At 37.8% G+C, this 18,354-nt stretch overlaps 1 pseudogene; it reads right to left on the bottom strand.

The window, feature by feature from the left end:
* Positions 1 to 6,793: 6,793 nt before the first annotated feature.
* LOC103349661 (little elongation complex subunit 2 pseudogene) lies at positions 6,794 to 8,993 on the bottom strand (annotated as a pseudogene).
* Between the last annotated feature and the right edge of the window lie 9,361 nt (positions 8,994 to 18,354).

The following is an 18,354-nucleotide window of genomic DNA, read 5'->3' as shown; positions in this document are numbered from 1 at the left end:
ACTTGATTGGATATAAAATGTTATACTTTTTCCCACCAAAAACTTTGGAAAAATAATAATAATGTCTCACATGTATCAAAGAACTGCTTAAATATTAACAAATTTGCATTTGTTATTTAATGCTTCTTACTGCAGCTTTCATCTGCATTGCCATGAATTATGGAGTTCACATTTTCAAGTGTTAGTGTTTCTTTGGTGAAATTCTACTTCAAATATTTTGTTTATTTTCCCATTTTTCTCTCATTCCTTTTGATTTATGAGAGTTCTCTCTGTTTCCTGGGTACCAGTCTATCACATCTATGTTGTGTAAATGTCCACCATTCTGCGTCTTATCACTTAACTCTTTTGGTTGTGTCATATGGTAAACAGAACTTATTAAATTTTTATCAGCTATGTAAGTCAGTTACATTTAACACACTGTACTCATTTGAAATATATTTAATTGATTTTTTCAAAAACTTTTTCCACTTTGTACTCAGATGTAGTACATTGGCAGGTATATATTTAGATTACATTCTTGAATTGTAATGTTGACCTGCTATTTTTTTAAATAAAATTTTCCTGAAAATGTTCCAATGGATAAAAGAAATTAACAGGCATTTTTCCCATTCCAAACTTTGAGAGCTTGATATTGCTTTATACAAAACAAATCAAGACTGCTCCTTAAAATACTTAAAACCTAAATTACTAGAAATATAATAGCATCAAAATAAGAGAATTGGAACCTCAGAGTTCAACAATAATCATTATCTCAACTGAAAGGAGCCATAAAAACAGTGATTCCCATAGTTTTATAGGAATGTGAAAGTCCATTCCAGTAAAAGAATTTAAGAAAATAATAGTTTCATATATTTTATAAAAAATATTGGGGAGTAAAACAACCAATAAAAGTGCTGCTCCTTCTACCCCCATTTCAAATAAATGAAAATATATTAACAAAAGTTTAAATACTATATTTTGACAAATAAGAGTCTTACACATAACAAAAATTCAAATAGGTAAAAAATGAAGAATTTGATTCATTTAGGTCATTTTGCCTTCATAAATGATTTAGCCATTTCCTTTCTGGAAGGGTAGCCTTATTATTTATTGCCAAATCAAGGGCATTTTTGAGAGTGGCATGTGTCAAACAGACAAAAACAAAATTACAAATGCGGGCTGGAAAAGGATCAGGACCTGGCTGGATTTTTTTTGTTGGGAATTGGAGTTAGTTTTAAGTTTTCCCAATAATTAAAAATGTTGAAATAGTTTATTATATCCTGAAACTCTTTTGTATGACTATAGGGTGAATCACTAGAAATATGTCAAAATCTTTATGGGTTTTTGATTTTGTTATATAATTAAAATAGTCCACAGAATATTATCCCGAAATATCCTCTTACCATCAGAGTATGAGAACCCTGTAATTCCACAGTCTTTCCAATAACAGCTAATAAATGTATTATTTTGGGTGCATAAGTATGGGATTTTTCACTTATGTTTTATAGCTTTCTAATTTTATTTGAAATTCAGCATTTACTCTTCCACTTATTCAGTTATATTTTTCTATGACTTATTTAATCATCCTGCTTGTATCCCTGTTATTGGTTTATATCAACACTCTGAATCCATTCACCTATATATGCATTATGCATAATTTCCTAACAGATCATGTATGTGATGTTTCTTGTGGTATCTTTTAGAACTCCACCACTTATGTGTAGTCAAATTTGTCACTCATTTGCTTAATTTCTTCATGTTTTGAGCACTGCTTTCACAGAGTTGATGTGTTGTCACAAACACTATCTAGATTTCTTGAGGTCAGATAACACTGAAATCATTGCTTAAAGACTTTCATCGTTTTGAAAACAGATTTGCTCTAGTTATGGGCAGAGTGAGTCTATATAGTTTATGTTGGACCAGCTCTGCTCTCTGTTCCAGCTTCCTGTAAATGTACACCCTCAGAGGCAGTTCAAGGACTTGGGTCCCTGCCATCCATGTGGGAAACCAAAGTGGAGCCTGCTCTAGCCCTGGCCATGCAATCATTTGGGGAATGAACCAGTGAATGGAATAGATTTCTCTCTCTCTCTCTCTCTCTCTCTATCTCTATCTCTATCTCTATCTCTATCTCTATCTCTATCTCTATCTCTATCTCTATCTCAGTAAAGAAATAAGCAACCATGCCTTGAGTAACCTCTCTTTGTGAATGTTATGATATCATCACTCATATTACTTGGGACACAAGAAATCAACGAAGATTCTTCTGTTGCAGCTCCCCTGTCCAGGTACCCTGTCCAGGTACCAAGCCTGTGATGATTTCTAAACCTGAGGAAAACTATTAGAGGAAAGCCTCTTATCAGAGTAGCCACTATCAGATGTGGATTGCACAGTCTTCAGACTTATTGCAAATAAGACACTAAGAGATACTAGCTTTTAGAATATGGTTGTCTTGTAGTGGATGTTTTGACACAGTGCAACTGTGAAGTCTACAACTAGGACACCCACATCCCTTATCAGAATGCCAGTTTGAATCCTGACTACTCCACTTTCAGTATAGTTAGCACTGGGGGAATGAAACAGGGGATAGAAGATCTCTCTCTCTCTCTCTCTCTCTCTCTCTCCTTTCTCTCTCTCTCTAACACTCTACCTTCTAAATAAAAAAAACAAATAAATCTTTTAAAAAGCATAGTGACTATGGACTACCTGCTGTGTTTCTTCTATACCCAGTTCTGGGTAGGAACCTTATAAACATATAACAAATATTTGTAGGATACATGAATTAATGAATGAATGAGCAACAATTTGTATGAAGTAATGAGTGAAAAGGTTGATCCTAGTTTCTTCCAACATTGTGGGATTTAGCTGTCGTATGCTTGAAACTACTCTTTGTCAATTGTTCACATATTTTTATTATTGGGTAGGGGAGGATAGAAATGCCTTTGGATGAAAAGCAAAAGCGAACAAAGGGAAAATCAGAAAAGAAAATAGTTCCCATTGCTTTTATGGGCATGGCATAAAAAGGAAGAGGATCATTTTTCATTTTTGGTAAGATTTTGCTGTTGCTCACATACTATTTTGCTTAGGGGGAAGAGAACATAGATGAGAGAGCAGAAACTGGCAGCATATAGTCAAGGCATTGTGAACCCCAAGTACAATCACGTATGTTAGTATAAAATGAATAATATTGTGAGAGAGAGTCATTGATTTTTGAAGCAAAATATACTTACCTAGAATTGCTTAAAATAGACTGTACACACAATGATCCACTGGGGTGTAGAAAAAACATATTAAGATGTTGAATTCATTAATTCTTTAAGGAAAAACTAAAAATCCATACTTTTTCATTGGTAACAATGGATTATATTGGCAATCAACCAATTGGTATGTCAAATTCCCTCATTGCGTATTCTACAATTAACAAATGTAGATTAACAATTCTGAGGAATTAGGGATGGACACTGATTACTTGATAATTCTCTCATAAATTCAGTGGGCTCCATAACTGATTTTATTAATCAAGTGTAACAGAACTAATACTTGTCAGTTTCTGGGAGATTGACAACTTCTAGTTCCTGTTTTGTGGCTTCTCTCTCAGGGAGCCCTGGAATCTCATACAAGAATTCTGTCCCGAGACCAATATTAACATAGAAAAAACACATGGGTCTCTGGAAAATCTCAACTAATCCTAATCATCCAATTATTTCAGACAAGACTCCAAGCATGTGACTAAATTTGTCTTGTACCCCACCTATCAGTCCACCCACCAGCTGCATTTCATTGAGTGACCTCAGTAGAAAAAAAATTGCCCAGGCAAATCTGTCTGAATTCCCAACTCACAAAAATCTGGAAATATAATACATGATTTTTGTCTCCAGCCACCAAGTTTTGGAATAATGTCTGACTCAGCAATATAAAAGCAAAGAATAAGCAGAAATAAAATGGCATCCTCCATCTGTCCTTTGCACTAGGACATTGCAACGCAAATGAGTTTACTTATAACTATTTCAATGACTTTGATGATTACACTTCAAGGAAATTAAACATGACAAAGTGAAAAATGGATTAACCAGATTCTTTTTAAGAAATCACAGCTTGAATTTGATACAAATAATAAAAGAAAAAGCAAACAGTAGTAAAGTAAAAGAGCTGAGATTTTTCTTTTTTTTTTCAGCACTTAAGAAGAATTGTGTATTGATTACAGTATTCAACCAAGAGTATTAAGTAGAACAAACAAACAAAAAAATACTAAGAGGGATAACATATCAAGTTGCTCATCAACAGTCAGGGTGAGGGCTGATCAAGTCACCATTTCTCCTAGTGTTCATTTCACTTTAACAGGTTTACTTTTTGGTGCTCAGTTAGTTGTCACCTATCAAGGAGAACAAGTGGTATTTGTCCCTTTGGGATTGGCTTATTTCACTCAGCATAATGTTTTCCAAATTCCTAACAGGGATCACTTTTCAGTTAAAATTTAAACACCTAAGAATAATTGTGTGGTAATTACAGAGTTCAACCAATGGTACTAGAACAAAAAAAAATACTAAAATGGATAAAGTATTACATTGTACATCAACCGTCAGGACAAGAGCCCTGTTATTTGCAACAAGATGGAGGAATTTGGAAAACATCATGCTGAGTGAATTAAGCCAGTCCCAAAAGGACAAATATCATATGTTCTCCCTGACCGGCGACAACTAACTAAGCACCAAAGGGGAAACTTGTTGAAATGAAATGGACACTATGAGATTTTTCTTATACTTAGTTCAGTGTTTCTTCAGTTTTATTATGAGGAATAGCAATGATAACCAAATCAGACATGACAAAAAGCCAGACAATGACAAATAAATTTTCAAAAATTTCTGTTAAAATATGCCTTCATTCTCATTAGTTTTGAACTCTGCTGTTTGTGAGAAATTATCTAATAACAATTTTTAAAAGATTTTATTTATTTTAGAGGTAGAGTTACAGAGAGAGAGAGACAGAAAGATCTTCCAAACTCTGGTTCACTGCCCAAATGGCCACAACAACCAGATATGAGCCAATCCAAAGCCAAGAGCCAGGAGCCCAAGCACTTGGGCCATCTTGTACTGCTTTCTCAGGCTATAGTAGAGAGCTGCAATGGAACAGGAGTAGCCGGGACAGGAACCTGCACCCATATGAAATGCCGGCAATGCAGGCAGAAGCTTAACCTGCTATGCCACATCACTGGCCCCCAAACAATTTTTGATATCAATTGATCATTAGTTATATGCTAGCTAAAATTCAAAGTTCTTACATGTGCTATCTCTTACAATGGCCCAACATGGTGGGGACTTTAGCCATTCCATTTTATAATTAACAAAACAAGAAAACAGAGACATGAGCAATTTATTCAAGGTTACACATTTGTTAAGAGATAAAATCTCTGGTGGTCTGGGTTCAGAATCTAGTATCATTAACTAAAATAATTCAACTCTTCCGTCATAAGATTATAAAACATGAAAATCTAGCATCAATTGTAAGAATGTATAAAACTTTTCATTTCATCTTTATCTTATTTTGAAATGCCTATATGCTTAAAGTTTATGACATACACAGGTGGTACCAAGTATAACACTCATAAATAAAGGCATATATCCAGAGTGTGTGGTCAAATTCTATTTTTACCTATAATGGTGTGCAATCAGTAAAGCTTAGAAATTACTAAGTTAGGGGGCTGGCGCTGTGGTACAGTGGGTTAAAGCCCTGTCCTGAAGCACCAGCATCCCATATGGGCGCCGGTTCTAGTCCTGGCTGCTCCTCTTCTGATCCAGCTCTCTGCTACGGCCTGGGATTGCAGTGGAGGATGGCCCAAGTCCTTGGACCCCTGCACCCACATAGGAGACCCAGAAGAGGCTCCTGGCTCCTGGCTTCGGATAGGCACAGCTCCAGCTATTGCAGCCATCGGGGGAGTGAACCAGTGGATGGAAGACCTCTCTCTCTGTCTCTACCTCTCTCTGTAACTCTGTCTTTTAAATAAATAAAATAAATATTTAAAAAAGAAAGAAAGAACTAAGTTAGAAGTCTAGCAGTTACTGTTAACATTTCATTTCGTCCTTTTTCCTTGTTTATTTATTTACATAAAGGGGACAGATTTCATGTACATCACATACACACTTTTAAGAACATAATGATACTCACCCCACCCTCCCTCCTCTTTCCTTTCTTATTTTTCTTTTAACTTTTCAATGATGTACATTCAATTTACTGTATAATCTCAAGCTTAACACTCCACTAAATAAAGAATTCCAACAAGTAGCAAGTGGAGAGAACACTGTATAAACAAGGACTATTAACAATAATCAAATCTCAAGATGTCGATTTTACTCACATACATTACAATTTTGTACTCTACATATTAGTTACCATAAATCAGAGAAAACATCCGATATTTGTCTTGGAGTCTGGCTTATCTCACTAAGCATAATGGCCTCCAATTGCATCCATTTTGTAAATACAAGATTTCATTCTTTTTTGTGGCTTGGTAGTATTTCATTGTGTATATAAACCACATTTTCTTTATCCAGTCATGAGTTGATGGACATCTGAGTTGATTCTATTATTAACTACTGTGAATTGAGCTGCAATAAGCATGGGGGTACAAATAACTCTTTCATATGATCATTTCATTTCCTTTGCATGAATTCCCAAGAGTCAGATGACTGGGTCATATGGTATATCAATTTTCAGGTTTCTGGGGAACCTCTATACTGTCTTCCATAATGGTTGTACTTGTTTACATTCATAGCAACAGTGTATTTGGGTACCTATTTCTCCATATCCTTGCCAGCATTTGCTATTGACATTTGGATGACAGCTGCTCTAAAAGCTCATTCTTTCTTTTTGAAATCTCTCCAACTGGATCAAATTTTTTATATAGTCTTTTGGTAGTTTTTTTTTTTTTTTTTAACACAGGACTCTTTAAGACGACAGGTAGTATTGGTCTGGTTTGCTACAACAGCTAGTCCTGAGGAAGAATTTGGGCTAGCTGGTCTAGTACTTAAATTAGAATCCACAACAACTGTCTTTACAGTATTGTTATTCTTACACTCTGTATCGATGATTGAACAGTCCTCATTTGTATTGCTACTGCAAAGGTTTTCATTTTCAATTTTAGCTGCTTCTGATGGCTTTTCCTTTAAATTACCTGCATTCTCTAGAACATTTAGTGGGTCACTTCCAGCATGTATATCACTTTTATTAGAGCTTTCCGTTTCCTTACAACATTCTAGCTGTGAGGCATCAGATATCTTCAAGTCACCATCTTGTAGCAAAAACTTCTCAGAATGTCTTAAGTCATCACCACAAGCTGCAAATCCCTGGTCATCTTTACTTTTGCACTCCTCTGGGCTGCCATCCACACTGGGGGCTAGTCATTTCTCCTTCTGCAGTTGTTCCATTAGAATCTGAGATAAACTTCTAGAATTAGCTGCAATGTCTGGTGCAACTGGTGCCACAGGTTTATTTGCTGCTTTGGGGGCTGTGGGGGTATCTAACCTGAGTACTGTGGAAGTATTTGCTGGACTTGGTGATTTTGATGATTTTCTGGTGGTTACTCCAAAAGTTTCAAGTGCTGTAACATCATCCTCAAAACCCAGATCGAAATTTTCAAGAGTCTCAGTTTTTCGGCACTCATAGGACATGCCTGTTTCAGACAAATACTCTTCAAATTTGTCCATTAATGCTGCAGAGATCATGCATCTTAATGGGACTTCATGGAGCATTTGATTTCTCTCTCATTGTCATTTTCTTTTGGGGAAGTGGTGAAACGACATGAATTATTTTAACTGATTTTGACCCTGCAACAGGTATTACCTGAATACACACTGGCATTCCCCACTTTTCCTTGTAGTCTGGTTCATGATTATGTAATAAAGTAATCAACGAACAACTCGTTAAAGCTATTTGAGATTGGTATCTTTCAACAAGTTTCTCTGCACTTGGATTTTTACTAGGATCATAATGCATAGCTTCAGCTGTTTGTTTGTGGGGAGCAGGGCCTGTCTCCCACAACATGGAGAAATAAGTACTGAGACTGTGGACTGAAACTAACTCTATGCATCTGATCTCCCACCATATGCCGCTGAGAGAGAGTAAACAAATCTTACACAGCTGCTTCGTTAATTAGCTCTGATTGGAGAAAGCGGGTGCTCAGCATGTGGGCAGCAGAGCACGGATTGGTGGGAGAGGACTATAAAAGGGAGAAAGAGACAACATGCTGGGGCCCCTGAGAGAGGCGGTGGGAGAGCTTACTGGTGCTGCTCCTTCGGGAAAGCAGGGGAGCAGCGGGGTGCCGCTCCTCCGTGGAGGCGGGGGGAGCGGCAGCAAACCCGGGAAGGACCCGGGAAAGCAAACAGCGTCCGGTGTCCTTCCTCCGCGAGCGAGTGAGGGAGCGACATTTGTTCTTGAGTTTCAACTGTAGGATCATCTTTTGAGAGCTGCAACTTTGCAGGCATTGAGGGAAATACTGCTTTCACATATTTTACACTGCCTAACCCAAGAAGAGATTTTCTAACTTCAACCCGCTTTCTATACTGAATGGGAAGAACCCCATTAAGCTGGTGACTTCATGGAGTGTATAAAACTGAATACTTTTTCACTTGTTCAATACAAACTCTTAAAATTTGTCCAGTAAAGCGACAGGCATAATCCGAAACCATGTTATAATCCTGTGCACATTTCTTTGCAGAATTCTGCAAAAGCTTTAGGAATTCAGTAACTTCTTCACTCACATGTGTTTTCATATCCAGGTACTGCAAATAGTCACTTTTATTTATTCCATCTGCTTTGGAATTTGGGGGAATATTTGCATATTTAACCAGCAAGTCCACATGACTCCTCTGCTCTCTCTGCTAGACAAAATACATAGTTCTTTCACACTTGAAGACATCGAAAGATCTTTGTAATTTTCCCGAGAGAAAAACGTCTTAAGGCCATCTTGGGGGGAAATCATCGCGGTTCAGTATTGATTCAGTCATGGTCATATTGGAGCTCATCTTTCTAGATTTCTGTTTCACTTCTAGCCCACAAGTCAGTTGACAGCTAAGCCTCCAAAAGAAGCAGAAACCCCTCCAGATCTCATGGTCCACGGCAGTTCAGGCCTCGGCGACAGACCCCACTCCACTGAACACTCCCATTCCCGGCTTCTCACTGTCCTGCCATTTTAACTGGGGAGAGGTGAAACCTCACTGTGATTTGTATTTGCATTTCCCTGATGGTTAGTGCTCCTGAGCATATTTCCATGTGTCGATTGGCCATTTGTATTTCATCTTTAGAAAAAATGCTACTTATGTCCTTAGTCCATTTCTCAACTGGTTGTTTGTTTTGTTGTTGTTGACTTATTTGATCTCCTTAAATATTCTGGATACTAATCCTTTATCAGATGCATAGTTTTAAAATATTTTCTCTCATTCTGTTAGTTGCCTCTTAACTTTGTTGAATGTTTCCTTTTCATTGCAGACACTTCTCGTCTGTTTTTTCTTTTATTGCCTGTTCTTCTGGGGTCTTAGCCAAGAAATATTTGCCTAGGCCAGTGTCTTGCAGAGCTTTCCCAATATTCTCTAATATGGTTTCAGATCTTAGATTTAGATCTTTTATCCATTGTGAGTTGATTTTTGTGTAGGGTGTAAGATAGGGGTCTTGTTTCTTATGTTTGCATATGGAGATTCAGTTTTACCAACAAGATTTGTTGATGAGACTGTCCTTTCTCCAGGGAGTGGTTTATACCTTTGTCAAGGATTAGCTGGTTGTAGATATGTGGATTAATTTCTAGGATCTCTAATGTGTTCCACTGGTCCACAGTCTATTTTTCTGCTGGTACTAGACTGTTATGATTATAACTGCCGTGTAATATGCCTTGTGATGCCTCTAGCTTTGTTTTTATTGTTTAGCATTGTTTTAGCTATTCAGGGTCTCTTGTATATTTCCCTATCAATTTTAAGGTCATTTTTTCCAGATCTAAGGAGAATGTTCTTGGTATTTTGATTGGAATCACATTGAATCTGTAAATTTCTTTGGGTGGTATGGACATTTTTATGACATTAATTTTTAATCCATGAACATCAAAGATTCTTTCATTTTTTGAGTCTTCTTTGATTTATTTTCTTAATTTTTACAACAAATGCAAGAAAATTTGACATTGTACCATGTATCTTTTCTGTCCACAATGGAATGAAGCTGGAAATGAACAACATAAGAAGCTCTAGAAAAAACAAATATATGGAGACTGACCAACATTCTCATTCATAGAAGAAATCAGAATGGTAATCAAAATAGAAGGAACATACCTCAACACAATCAAGGCAATATATGACAAGCCCACAATCAGTATCATACTGAATGGGGAATAACTGGAAGTATTTCCACTATTATACAGAACCAGACAAGGATGCCCACCCTCATCATTACTATTCAATATATTTCTGGAAGTTTTAGTCAGTGTCATAGGCAAGAAAAAGGAATCATCAAAGGCATACAAATGTGGGAAAAGGAAGTCAAATTATCTGTTTGTAGAAGATACATTCCTATACATAGGGGATCCAAAAGACCCCACTATGAGATTATTAGAACTCATAAAAAAGTTTGGCAAAGTTGCAGAATATAAAATCAGCACACAAAAATCAATAACACTTGTGTACACAACATCCTAGTTGAGAAAGAACTTGTAAGATCACTTCCATAAGAGTGGGGAGACTTGGGACATCCAGGGCTCCGAGTCCACACATCGGCCCTGGAAGGGGAGCGGACCTGCGTGGAGAGCGTGGGAGCCCACAGTTCGGGACACCAGCGGCAGACTCAACACACCAGTGCTGGAACGCGAGGTGAGCCGAACCTCAATAGCCCGAGACACCGGCAGGCAAGCGGAGAGAGGAGACTAGAGGGAACGACCCCCAGGGGGGGAAACTTCACCAGGCTAACTGGGAGAGAGAGAGGAAGAAAAAAAAAAAAAGGTGACTGGTATGGACACGGGTTTCTCTCTCTCCGCTCACCTCTCAAGGGCGAGCAAGACAAAGAGCAGGCGCCATCTTGGACATACGTCATAAGCAGAGCGACCTCAGGTCTGCACCTGCCCTGAGCCTAGCAGAAAAACCTGACTCTGGGCGGGGCGAATTAACAGGAGATTAGGACCTTGTAAATTTGTGGTGCTACTGAACTGAGACTGTGAAAAAAGAGACGGTGGGGGAGAGAACTCACGGAATTCACGTGAGCACTCTCCAGAGACGCTACATTCCATAACTTTGGCAACCCAGTGGGAGACTGAAGGAGAATTTGAGCCCACTCTGAGGGCCGAACAGATTCCCTGTGTGGTCCTTGGGAAAGAGCTTCTGATCTCTGGCTCCTGTGGGTATATCATTTGCCTGCTAACTACCTCCAACTTCATTCAGCTGTGCAGAATAACTTCCCTTTTGAATCAAAAAAAAAAAAAAAAAAAGAAAGAAAGAGAGAGAGAGAGGTTTACCACGCCTAACCTGGGAGTGTCACCTTTGGCACACCAAACAGAGCTCTCAGGCCACACCCATCTCAAGCCCTAAGGCTCCATCAAAAACAGATAGTCCACTTAATCTAGAGTCATAGTATAACAAGAAAAAGCACCACAGTGAAGAAACCAAATATCTCCAATATGCCAAATAACAAATGCAAAAACCAAGGTAATAAAAACAAGGAAGTCACCATGAAGCCCTCAAATGAAAAAGACACCCCAATTCAAGATTATGAGGATGATGACATAGAAGAAATGCAAGAAGCAGATCTCAAAAAATTGATAAGAACATTAAGAAGTTCTCAAAAACAAATTCTTGAACTACAGAAATCCTTAATGGACAAGATAGAAAATCTCTCTCGTGAAAATGAAATATTAAGGAGGAATCAAAATGAAACAAAACAACTAGTACAACAGGAAACTGGGATAGTGACTGAAGTGAAGAATTCAATAGATCAAATGAAAAACACAATAGAGAGCCTTACAAACAGAATGGGTGAAGCAGAAGAGAGAATATCGGACTTAGAAGACAGAGAACAGGAAAGGATCCAGTCAGACCAAAGAAAAGAAGAGGAAATTAGGAATCTTAAACATATTGTCGGGAATCTTCAGGACACTATTAAAAAACCCAACATTCGGGTTCTAGGAGTTCCTGAAGGCATGGAGAGGGAGAAAGGATTAGAAGGCCTTTTTAGTGAGATATTAGCAGAAAATTTCCCAGGTTTGGAGAAGGACAGAGAAATCCTAGTACAGGAAGCACACAGAACCCCTAATAAACACGACCAAAAGAGATCCTCACCAAGACACATTGTAATTAAACTCTCCACAGTGAAACATAAAGAAAAGATCCTAAAATGTGCAAGAGAGAAACGTCAGATTACTCTCAGAGGATCTCCAATCAGACTCACAGCTGACTTCTCATCAGAAACTCTACAAGCTAGGAGGGAATGGCAAGATATAGCCCAGGTACTAAGAGAGAACAACTGCCAGCCCAGAATATTATATCCTGCAAAGCTATCATTTGTGAATGAAGGTGAAATAAAGACTTTTCATAACAAACAGAAATTGAAAGAATTTGTTGCCACTCGTCCAGCCCTGCAAAAGATGCTTAAAGATGTGTTACACACAGAAACAAAGAAACACGGTCATCAATATGAAAGAAGGTAAAGGAAGGAAACCAAGGAAGGAAAGCTAACAGCAAAATATCACAGGGAATTCAAAGCATATATTAGAACTTATCTTTGGCAAATGGCAGGGCAAAGTTACCACTTATCATTAGTCACATTGAACGTGAATGGCCTGAACTGTCCAGTTAAAAGACACCGATTGGCTGATTGGGTTAAGGAACAAAACCCATCTATTTGCTGCTTACAAGAAACACATCTTTCCAACAAAGATCCATACAGACTGAAAGTGAAAGGCTGGAAAAAGATATACCATGCCAACAGAAATGAAAAAAGAGCGGGCGTAGCCATCTTAATTTCAGACAACATAAACTTTACCACAAAAACCATTAAGAGAGACAAACAGGGACACTACATAATGATTAAGGGATCAATTCAACAGGAAGATATAACAATTATCAATGTATATGCACCTAACTACAGGGCACCGGTTTAACTAAAAGATTTGTTAACGGACTTAAAGGGAGACTTAGACCCCAATACAATAGTACTGGGGGACTTCAATACTCCACTCTCAGAAATAGACAGATCAATAGGACAGAAGATCAACAAGGATACAGTAGATTTAAACGACCCTATAGCCCAAATGGATCTAACAGATATATACAGAACTTTCCATCCTACAGCTAAAGATTTTACATTCTTCTCAGTAGTACATGGAAGCTTCTCTAGGATTGACCACATTCTAGGCCATAAAGCAAGTCTCAGCAAATTCAAAAGAATTAGAATCATACCATGCAGCTTCTCAGACCATAAAGGAATGAAGTTGGAAATTAGCAATTCAGGAATCCCTAGAGCATACGCAAACACATGGAGATTGAACAACATGCTCCTGAATGAACAATGGGTCATAGAAGAAATCAAAAGAGAAATCAAAAATTTTCTGGAAGTAAATGAGGATAACAGCACAACATACCAAAACTTGTGGGGCACAGCAAAAGCAGTGTTAAGAGGAAAGTTTATATCAATAGGTGCCTACATCAAGAAATTGGAAAGGCACCAAATAGATGAGCTTTCAATTCACCTCAAGGATCTAGAAAACCTACAGCAAACCAGACCCAAATCTAGTAGGAGAAGAGAAATAATTAAAATCAGAGAAGAAATCAACAGGATTGAATCAAGAAAAACATTACAAAAAATCAGCCAAACGAGGAGCTGGTTTTTTGAAAAAATCAACAAAATTGACACCCCATTGGCCCAACTAACTAAAAAAAGAAGAGAAAAGACCCAAATCAATAAAATCAGAGATGAAAAAGGAAACGTAACAACAGACACCACAGAAATAAAAAGAATCATCAGAAATTACTACAAGGACTTGTATGCCAGCAAACAGGGAAACCTATCAGAAATGGATAGATTCCTGGACACATGCAACCTACCTAAATTGAACCAGGAAGACATAGAAAACCTAAACAGACCCATAACTGAGACAGAAATTGAAACAGTAATAAAGGCCCTCCCAACAAAGAAAAGCCCAGGACCAGATGGATTCACTGCTGAATTCTACCAGACATTTAAAGAAGAACTAACTCCAATTCTTCTCAAACTATTCAGAACAATCGAAGAAGAGGGAATCCTCCCAAATTCTTTCTATGAAGCCAGCATCACCTTAATTCCTAAGCCAGAAAAAGATGCAGCACTGAAAGAGAATTACAGACCAATATCCCTGATGAACATAGATGCAAAAATCCTCAATAAAATTCTCGCCAAAAGAATGCAACAACACATCAGAAAGATCATCCACCCAGACCAAGTGGGATTTATCCCTGGTATGCAGGGATGGTTTAATGTGCACAAAACAATCAATGTGATACACCACATTAACAGACTGCAGAAGAAAAACCATATCATTATCTCAATAGATGCCGAGAAAGCATTTGATAAAATACAACACCCCTTCATGATGAAAACTCTAAGCAAATTGGGTATAGAAGGAACATTCCTCAATATAATCAAAGCAATCTATGAAAAGCCCACAGCCAACATCCTATTGAATGGGGAAAAGTTGGAAGCATTTCCACTGAGATCTGGTACCAGACAGGGATGTCCACTCTCACCACTGCTATTCAATATAGTTCTGGAAGTTCTAGCCAGAGCTATTAGGCAAGAAAAACAAATTAAAGGGATACAAATTGGGAAGGAAGAACTCAAACTATCCCTCTTTGCAGATGACATGATTCTTTATTTAGGGGACCCAAAGAACTCTACTAAGAGACTATTGGAACTCATAGAAGATTTTGGCAAAGTAGCAGGGTATAAAATCAATGCACAAAAATCAACAGCTTTTGTATACACAGACAATGCCATGGCTGAGGAAGAACTTCTAAGATCAATCCCATTCACATTAGCTACAAAAACAATCAAATACCTTGGAATAAACTTAACCAAGGACGTTAAAGATCTCTACGATGAAAATTACAAAACCTTAAAGAAAGAAATAGAAGAGGATACCAAGAAATGGAAAAATCTTCCATGCTCATGGATTGGAAGAATCAATATCATCAAAATGTCCATTCTCCCAAAAGTAATTTATAGATTCAATGCAATACCAATCAAGATACCGAAGACCTTCTTCTCAGATGTGGAAAAAAAGGTGCTGAAATTTATATGGAGGCACAAGAGACCTCGAATAGCTAAAGCAATCTTGTACAACAAAAACAAAGCCGGAGGCATCACAATACCAGATTTCAGGACATACTACAGGGCAGTTGTAATCAAAACAGCATGGTACTGGTACAGAAACAGATGGATAGACCAATGGAACAGAATAGAAACACCAGAAATCAACCCAAACATCTACAGCCAACTTATATTTGATCAAGGATCTAAAACCAATCCCTGGAGCAAGGACAGTCTATTCAATAAATGGTGCTGGGAAAACTGGATTTCCACGTGCAGAATCATGAAGCAAGACCCCTACCTTACACCTTACACAAAAATCCACTCAACATGGATTAAAGACCTAAATCTATGACCTGACACCATCAAGTTACTAGAGAACATTGGAGAAACCCTTCAAGATATTGGCACAGGCAGAGTTTCTGGAAAAGACCCGGGAGGCACAGGCAGTCAAAGCCAAAATTAACTTGGGATTGCATCAAATTGAGAAGTTTCTGTACTGCAAAAGAAACAGTCAGGAGAGTGAAGAGACAACCGACAGAATGGGAAAAAATATTTGCAAACTATGCAACAGATAAAGGGTTAATAACCAGAATCTACAAAGAGATCAAGAAACTCCACAAAAACAAAACAAACAACCCACTTAAGAGATGGGCCAAGGACCTCAGTAGACATTTTTCAAAAGAGGAAATTCAAATGGCCAACAGACACATGAAAAAATGTTCAAGGTCATTAGCAATCAGGGAAATGCAAATCAAAACCACAATGAGGTTTCACCTCACCCCGGTTAGAATTGCTCACATGCAGAAATCTACCAACAACAGATGCTGGCGAGGATGTGGGGAAAAAGGGACACTAACCCACTGTTGGTGGGAATGCAAACTGGTCAAGCCACTATGGAAGACAGTCTGGAGATTCCTCAGAAACCTGAAGATAACCCTACCGTTCGACCCAGCCATCCCACTCCTTGGAATTTACCCAAAGGAACTTAAATTGGCAAACAAAAAAGAGGTCTGCAGCCTAATGTTTATTGCAGCTCAATTCACAATAGCTAAGCCCTGGAACCAACCTAAATGCCCATCAATGGTAGACTGGATAAAGAAATTATGGGACATGTACTCTTTAGAATACTATACTGCAGTAAGAAACAACGAAATCCAGTCATTTGCAACACAATGGAGGAATCTGGAACACATCATGCTGAGTGAAATAAGCCAATCCCAAAGGGACAATTACCATATGTTCTCCCTGATCGGTGACAACTGACTGAACACCAAAAAGGAAACCTCCTGAAGTGAAATGGACACTATGGGAAATGGTGACTTGATCAGCATAGCCCTGACTGTTAATGAACAACTTAATACATTATCCCTCTTAGTAGTTTTTTTGTCTGTTCTACTTAATATGACTGGATTAATTCTGTAATTAATACACAGTTATTTTTAAGTGTTGAAAATTAACTGAAATGGGATCCCTGTTAAACATAAGAGTGGGAATAAGAGAGGGAAGAGATGTATAATTTGGGACACGCTCAAGCTGACTTGCCCCAAATGGTAGAGTTAAAAACATACCAGGGGATTCCAATTCAATCCCATCAAGGTGGCATGTACCAACGCCATCTCACTATTCCAAGTGATCAATTTCAGTTCACAATTGATCATAATGAAAGGACTAAGAGTCAAAGGGAGCACATAAACAAGCCTAGTACCTGCTAACACTAACCGATGGAATAAATAAAGGGGAGAGTGATCCAACATGGGAAGTGAGATACTCAGCAGACTCATAGAATGGCAGATGTCCTAAATAGCACTCTGGCCTCAGAATCAGCCCTAAAGACATTCAGATCTGGCTGAAAAGCCCATGAGAGTATTTCAGGCATTGAAAGCCAAGACACTCTGGCAAAAGATCTCTGCGAGTGAGATCCTAGTGGAAAGAACAGGTCTTCAAAGAAGGAGGTACCTTTCTCTGAAGGGAGGAGAGAACCTCCACTTTGACTATGACCTTGTCTAAACAAGATAAGAATCAGAGAACTCAGAGGGCTTCCATAGCCTTGGAAACTCATGACTGGAGCATAGGGAGATTACTGATGCCATAGACAGGAGTGTCAATTGGTAAAGTCAACAACAGGAGTCACTGTGCACTTACTCCTCATGTAGGATCTCTGTCCTTAATGTGCTGTGTATTGAGATTTAATGCTATAATGAGTACCCAAACAATATATTTCACTTTGTGTTTCTATGGGGGTGCAAACTGTTGAAATCTTTACTTAATGTATACTAAACTGATCCTCTGGGAAAAAAAAAAAAAGAAATTATCAATTCCCAACTTGACTCTCACTGGGATTAAACATGACAATAGGTCTGATCTGATTTCATCATCATTTAAAAAAATCATCTATTATTTTTCACTTTATGTTTCTGTGTGGGAGCAAACTGTTGAAATCCTTACTTAATGTATACTAAGCTGATCTTCTGTATAATAAGATAATTTCAAATGAATCTTGATGTGAATGGAAGGGGAAAGGGAGTGGGAAAGAGGAGGGTAGTGGGTGGGAGGGACGGTATGGGGGGGAAGCCATTGTAATCCATAAATCGTACTTTGGAAATTTATATTCATTAAATAAAAGTTAAAAAAAAATCACTTCCATTCACAATAACTACAAAAAAATTTAAATACCTTGGGATAAATTTAACCAAAGATATGAAATCTCTCTACAATAAAAGTTACAAAGACGTTCCATTTTCCAAATGTGCAGTCCTGTAAAATTTGCAGGTTCATTTATCAACAAAATCAGAAGATGACATGTCTCATTCCATTTTTGTCCTATTACCTCTCATTGATAAAATTAGGATGCTTTATTTAAGACTTAGTCTTACAACATTAAGTCAAATCTTATCATTCTACCACAGACCAAGTTCCCATTGGAAACTGAAAAAGATATCTCTATTTAGAGTGAATCCCTTCATTCATTCTTTCATTCATTCACTTTTTTGGTCAGTTGTTCACAAATATTTGGTATATGCCTACCATAATCTCTTAAATCTATAAGGAAACAGAAATGAAATGGAAAAACAT

This window comes from Oryctolagus cuniculus, chromosome 14 (assembly GCF_964237555.1).
Source record: "Oryctolagus cuniculus chromosome 14, mOryCun1.1, whole genome shotgun sequence".
In the NCBI taxonomy this organism is placed as follows: Eukaryota; Metazoa; Chordata; class Mammalia; order Lagomorpha; family Leporidae; genus Oryctolagus; species Oryctolagus cuniculus.
Note: the sequence above shows the minus strand (reverse complement) of the source record. Positions and strands in the feature narration are given on the sequence as shown.